The sequence below is a fragment of the Otolemur garnettii genome, unplaced genomic scaffold (genome assembly GCF_000181295.1).
Source record: "Otolemur garnettii isolate 467f Iridium unplaced genomic scaffold, OtoGar3 scaffold00305, whole genome shotgun sequence".
NCBI lineage: Eukaryota > Metazoa > Chordata > Mammalia > Primates > Galagidae > Otolemur > Otolemur garnettii.
In genome coordinates, this window is record NW_003852700.1 from 621,651 (window position 1) to 628,184 (window position 6,534).

The 6,534-nt window shown below is 38.0% G+C and overlaps 1 protein-coding gene and 1 pseudogene across 1 annotated transcript in view; one reads left to right on the top strand and one right to left on the bottom strand.

Moving 5' to 3' along the window:
- The window catches only part of LOC100955839 (zinc finger protein 91-like), a gene marked incomplete at its 5' end in the record, with an annotated part of 151,410 nt that overhangs the window by 95,004 nt on the left and 49,872 nt on the right, over positions 1 to 6,534 (bottom strand). The window lies entirely within an intron of this gene.
- On the top strand, positions 2,915 to 3,832 carry LOC105888365 (annotated as a pseudogene).

Genomic DNA, 6,534 nt, shown 5'->3' on the forward strand with positions numbered 1-6,534 from the left:
GAGATTTTAATACCCCTTTGGCAGTGCTGGACAGATCATCCAACAAGAAGCTTAGCAAAGAAATTCTAGATTTAAACATAACCATTCAGCATCGGGACTTAATGGACATCTATACAATATTTCACCCTAATAAAACTGAGTACACATTTTATTCTTCAGCCCATGGAACATACTCCAAAATAGATCACATCCTAGGTCACTAGTATAACCTCAGCAAATTTAAAAGAATAGAAATTATCCCTTGCATCTTCTCAGACCACCATGGAATAAAAGTTGAACTCAGAAACAACAGGAACTTGCAGACCCAAACAAAATCATAGAAGCTAAATAACCTTATGCTCAATGACGCTTGGGTCAAAGACGAGATCAAGAAGGAAATTACCAAATTCTTGGAACTAAACAACAATGAAGAGACAAGTTATCAGAACCTCTGGGATACTGCAAAAGCAGTCCTAAGAGGGAAATTTATCGCACTGCAAGCCTTCCTCAAGAAAATGGAAAGAGAGGAAGCTAACAACTTAATGGAACACCTCAAGCAACTGGAAAAGGACAAACACTCCAATTTGAAACCCAGCAGAAGAAAAGAAATAACCAAAATTAGAGCAGAATTAAATAAAATTGAAAACAAAAGGATTATACATCAGATTAACAAATCAAAAAGTTGGTTTTTTGAAAAGGTCAATAAAATAGATAAACCTTTGGCCAACCTAACCAAAAAAAAAAGACTTAAATTTCTAATTTCTTCAATTAGAAATGGTAAAGATGAAATCACAAGAGACCCCTCAGAAATTCAAGAAATCCTCCATGAATACTACAAGAAACTTTATTCTCAGAAATATGAAAAATTGAAGGAAATCGACCAATACGTGGAAGCACGCCACCTTCCAAGATTTAGTCAGAACCAAGTGGAAATGTTGAACAGGCCCATATCAAGCTCTGAAATAGCATCAACTATAAAAAAATCTCCCTAAAAAGAAAAGCCTGGGACCAGATGGCTTCACGTCAGAATTCTACCAAACTTTTAAAGAAGAGCTAATACCTATATGATTTAACCTTTCCAAAATATAGAAAAAGATGAAATATTACCCAACACATTCTATGCAGCCAACATCACCTTGATCCCCAAACCAGGTAAAGATCCAACAAGAAAAGAAAATTATAGACCAATATCTCTAATGAATATTGATGTGGAAATATTCAGCAAGATCCTAACAAACAGAATCTAGCAACACATCAAGCAAATTATATACCATGACCAAGTGGGTTTTATTCCAGGATCTCAATGCTGGTTCAACATACGCAAATCTATAAACATAATCCACCACATAAACAAATTAAAAAACAAAGACCATATGATCCTCTCAATTGATTCAGAAAAAGCTTTTGATAATCCAGCATCCATTCATGATTAGAACACTTAAGAAAATTGGCATAGAAGGGACTTTTCTCAAGTTGATAGAGGCCATCTTCAGCAAACCCACAGCCAATAACTTATTGAATGGAATTAAATTGAAACCATTTCCACTCAGATCGGGAACCAGGCAAGGTTGCCCACTGTCCCCATTGCTCTTCAACATCGTAATGGAAGTCTTAGCCACAGCAATTAGGGAAGAAAAAGCAATCAAGGGTATTCACATAGGATCTGAAGAGATCAAACTCTCACTCTTCGCAGATGACATGATCATATATCTGGAAAACACCAGGGACTCTTCTACAAAACTCCTAAAAGTGATCAAGAAATACAGCAGTGTCTCAGGTTACAAAATCAACACCCATACATCAGTAGCCTTTATATATACCAACAATAGTCAAGCTGAAAAAACAGTCAAGAACTCTGTTCCGTTCACAGTAGTGCCAAAGAAGATGAAATATCTGGGAGTTTACCTAACAAAGGATGTGAAAGATCACTCAGGCTCTTCCAGACAGACACGCTCTGCCTCTCTGGGCAACCAGAGGAAGGCAGCATCTTCTCCAGTGGAGACCACTGAATGAAAAGTTCTGGTACGGTCCCCACATGGTATAAATTCAACATGGGATGGAATTAGTGGAAAAATTCTGGTAATTTGAATAACCAGAGTAGATCAACTCCTCCAAAGAAGGATGTGGCAGATGCAATTGAAGATCCCATCCATAAACAGATGTATGAGATGTCAGAAATCAATTTCAGAATTTGGATAGCAAATAAGATTAAAAGAATGGAAGAGAGGAGGGAATTAAAATGTCAAGAAATGATTCAAAAGATGTCTCAAGAATTCAATGATTTCAAAGATAAAATGACAAAAGATTTTGAAACACTGAGGCAAGAGGTTGCAGCCCTCAAAGATCTGAAATATGTTAGAATCCCTCAGTAACAGAATGGAGCAAGCAGAAGAAAGGATCTATGACATTGAAAACAAAGCTTCTGAATGTTCCCAAGCACACAAGGAAGAAAAGAAATGGAAAGCAAAAATGGATCACTCTCTCAGAGAGCTCTGGGATAATTCGAAGAAAACTAATATTTATCTTATAGGAATCCCTGAAGGCAACAAAGTGGCTTCACAAAACATAGAGGCTCTACATCATGAAATTATGAAAGAGAACTTTCCACACATGCCAAGAGATTCTGAAATACAGGTAGCAGACAGTTTCAGAACCCCAGCACGACTCAACCCAAATAAGACATCCACACAGGCACATCATAATTAACTTCCCTAAAGTTAATATGAAAGAGAAAATTCTGAAAGCAGCTAGACATAAGAAAACCATAACCTACAAGGTGAAGAATATTAGAATGCAGTTCAATTGGTAGAGGGAGCAGAGAGTGGACACCTGAGAGCCCTGAGCAGCCCCACTGCTGCCACTGGCCTAGTTACCATCACACATTGGGAGGAGCTGCAGCTGCTGCAGCTGGCCCCCAGTCACCATCACTGCAACCATGAGCAGTGAGGCTGAGACCCACAGCTGCCCACTGCCCCCCCTGCTGCTCCAGCCCTCAGTGCTGCCGACACCAAGCCCGGCACTACAGGCAGTGGCACAGGGAGCAGCAGCCTCACATCAGTGGCGCCTGACAGCGGGGACAAGAAGGTCATCACAATGAAGGTTTTGGGAAGAGTAAAATGGTTCAATGTAAGAAACAGATATGGTTTCATCAAGAGGAATGACACCAATGAAGATGTATTTGTACACCAGACTGCCATAAAGAATTACCCTAGGAAGTACCTTCACAGTGTAGGAAATGGAGAGACTGTGGAGTTTGATGTTTGTTGAAGTAGAAAAGGGTGCGGAGGCAGCAAATGTTACAGGCCCTGGTGGAATTCCAGTTCAAGGTAGTAAATATGCAGCAGATCGTAACCATTATAGGCACTATCCACATCGCAGGGGTCCTCAATGCAATTACCAGCAGAATTACCAGAATAGTGAGAGCAGGGAAAAGAATGAGCAATTGGAGAGTGCTCCTGAAGGCCAGGCCCAATGATGCCGGCCCTACCGCAGGCGAAGATTCCCACCTTACTACATGAGGAGACCCTATGGGTGTCGACCACAGTATTCCAAACCTCCTGTGCAGGGAGAAGTGATGGAGGGTGCTGACAACCAGGGTTCAGGAGAACAAGGTGGGCCAGTAAGACAGAATATGTATCGGGGTTATAGACCACGATTCAGCAGGGACCCTCCTCGCCAAAGACAGCCCAGAGAGGACGGCAATGAAGAGGATAAAGAGAATCAAGTAGATGAGACCCAAGGTCAGCAGCCACCTCAACATCGGTACCATCACAACTTCAATTGCCAACGTAGATGCCCAGAAAACCCTAAACCACAAGATGACAAACACAAAAGCAGCCAATCCACCAGCTGAGAATTCATTCACTCCAGAGGCTGAGCAGGGTGGACTGAGTAAATGCCTGCTTACCATCTCTATCATCATCCGGTTTAGTCATCCAACAAGAAGAAGTGAATATGAAATTCCATCAATAATAAATGAACAAAAGATTAGAGCTGAAGACCTTAAGTGCTTGCTTTTTCCTGTTGAAGAGATAACTAGAACTATCTGCATTAACTATGCAGCATGGGGTTTTTATTATTTTCACCTAAAGAAGTATTTTTTTGGTAATAACAAACGTGTTTTTTTTTTTTTTTTTAAAGCCTGGTTTTTCTTAATATGCCTTTAAAGGTTTTTAAATTGTTTCATATCTGGTCAAGTTGAGATTTTTAAGTACTTCATTTTAAATTTGTAATAAAAGTTTACAACTTGATTTTTTCAAAAAAAAAAGTCAACAAACTGCAAGCACCTGTTAATAAAGGACTTAAATAATTTATAAAATGATTTCAGATCTCTCTGCTGAACCTTTCAGGCTAGCACAGGGTGGTCATCGACTTTTAATCTCCTAAAACAAAATAGCTTTCAACCCAGGATCCTGTATCCAGCTAACTATCCTAAGTTTCATTTATGATGGAGAAATTAAATACTTTAATGACATTCACATGTTGAAGGAATTTTCTATAACTGAATCATCCCTCCAGGATATTCTCAGACCTATCCTCCATAAAGATCAGTGCAATCCTCCACCACATAAGTAAACTCACAAAGAAAATTTTGATCAAATTCCAATTTCCAGAGTGGCAAAAGGATTAAAGATGTCCATTGGACTTTCCAAAAACTCGATATCCAAAATTATACCAGGTTTATCAATATTCTCAATCAATGTGAATGGCTTAAATTGCCCACTAAAGAGACACAGGCTGGCTGACTGGATACAAAAACTCAGGCCAGATATCTGCTGCATTCAAGAATCACACCTTACCCTAAAAGAAAAATATAGACTCAGGGTGAAGGGATGGTCATCTATATTCCAGGCAAATGGAAAGCAGAAGTGAATTTCCATTTGCAATTTTATTTGCAGACACAATAGGCTTTAAACCAACAAAGGTAATCAAGGATAAAGATGGACACTTTATATTTGTTAAGGGTAATACTTAATACAATGAGATTTCAATCATCAATATTTATGCACCCAACCAGAATGCACCTCAATTTATACGAGATAACCTGATAGACATAAGCAACTTGATTTCTCCCAGCTCCATCATAGTGGGAGGTTTTAATACTCCTTTGGCAGTGTTGGATAGATCCTCCAATGAGAAGCTTAGCAAAGAAGTTTTAGATTTAAACTTAACCATTCAGCATTTGGATTTAATGGACATCTACAGAACATTTCATCCTAACAATACTGAATACACATTTTTCTCACTGGCCCATGGAACACATTCCAAAATCGACCACATTTTAGATCACAAGTCTAACCTTGGCAAATTGAAAAGAATAGAAATTATTCCTTGCATCTTCTCAGACCATCATGGAATAAAGTTGAACTCAGTAACAACAGGAATCTGCAGACGCATACAAAAACATGGAAGCTAAATAACCTTATGCTGAATGACAAGTGGGTCAGAGATGAGATCAAGAAGGAAATTACCAAATTTTTGGATCAAAATGATAATGAAGATATGAGTTATCAAAATCTCTGGGATACTGCAAAGGCAGTCCTAAGAGGGAAATTTATAGCACTGAAAGCCTTCCTCAAGAAAACGGAAAGAGAGGAAGCTAACAACTTAATGGGACATCTCAAAAAACTGGAAAAGAAAAAACACTTCAATCCCAAACCCAACAGAAGAAAAGAAATCACCAAAATTAGAGCAGAAATAAAGGAAATTGAAAACAAAAGGATTATACAACAGATCAATAATCAAGAAGTTGGTTTTTTGAAAAGGTCAATAAGATACTTAAACCTTTGCCCAACCTAATCAAGAAAAAAAGAGTAAAATTGCTAATCTCATCAATCAGAAATGGTAAAGATGAAATAACAACAGACCCCTTAGAAATGCAAACAATCCTTAATGAATATTACAAGAAATTTTATTCTCAGAAATATGAAAATCTGAAGGAAATTGACCAATACTTGGAAGCACGTCACCTCCCAAGACTAAACAGACTGAAGTGGAAATCTTGAACAGGCCTATATAAAATTCTGAAATAGTATCAACTATACAAAATTTCCCTAAAATGAAGAGCCCGGGACCAGATGGCTTCATGTCAGAATTCTACCAAACCTTTAAAGAAGAACTATTTAACCTTTTCCAAAAGATAGAAAAAGACAGAATACTACCCAACACATTCTATGAAGCAAACATCACTATGATCCCCAAGCCAGGAAAAGACCCAACAAAGAAAGAAAATTATAGACCAATATCACTAAATAATACTGATGCAAAAATATTCAACAAGATCCTAACAAACAGAATCCAGCAACACATCAAAAAAATTATACACCACAACCATATGGGTTTTATCCCAGGATCTCAAGGCTGGTTCAACATACATAAATCTATAAATGTAATTCATCACATAAATAAATAAAAAAACAAAGACCATATGATTCTCTCAATTGATGCAGTAAAAGCTTTTGATAATATCCAGCATCCTTTCATGATCAGAACACTTATGAAAATAGCCATAGAAGGGACATTTCTCAAATTGATAGAGGCCATCTACAGCAAACC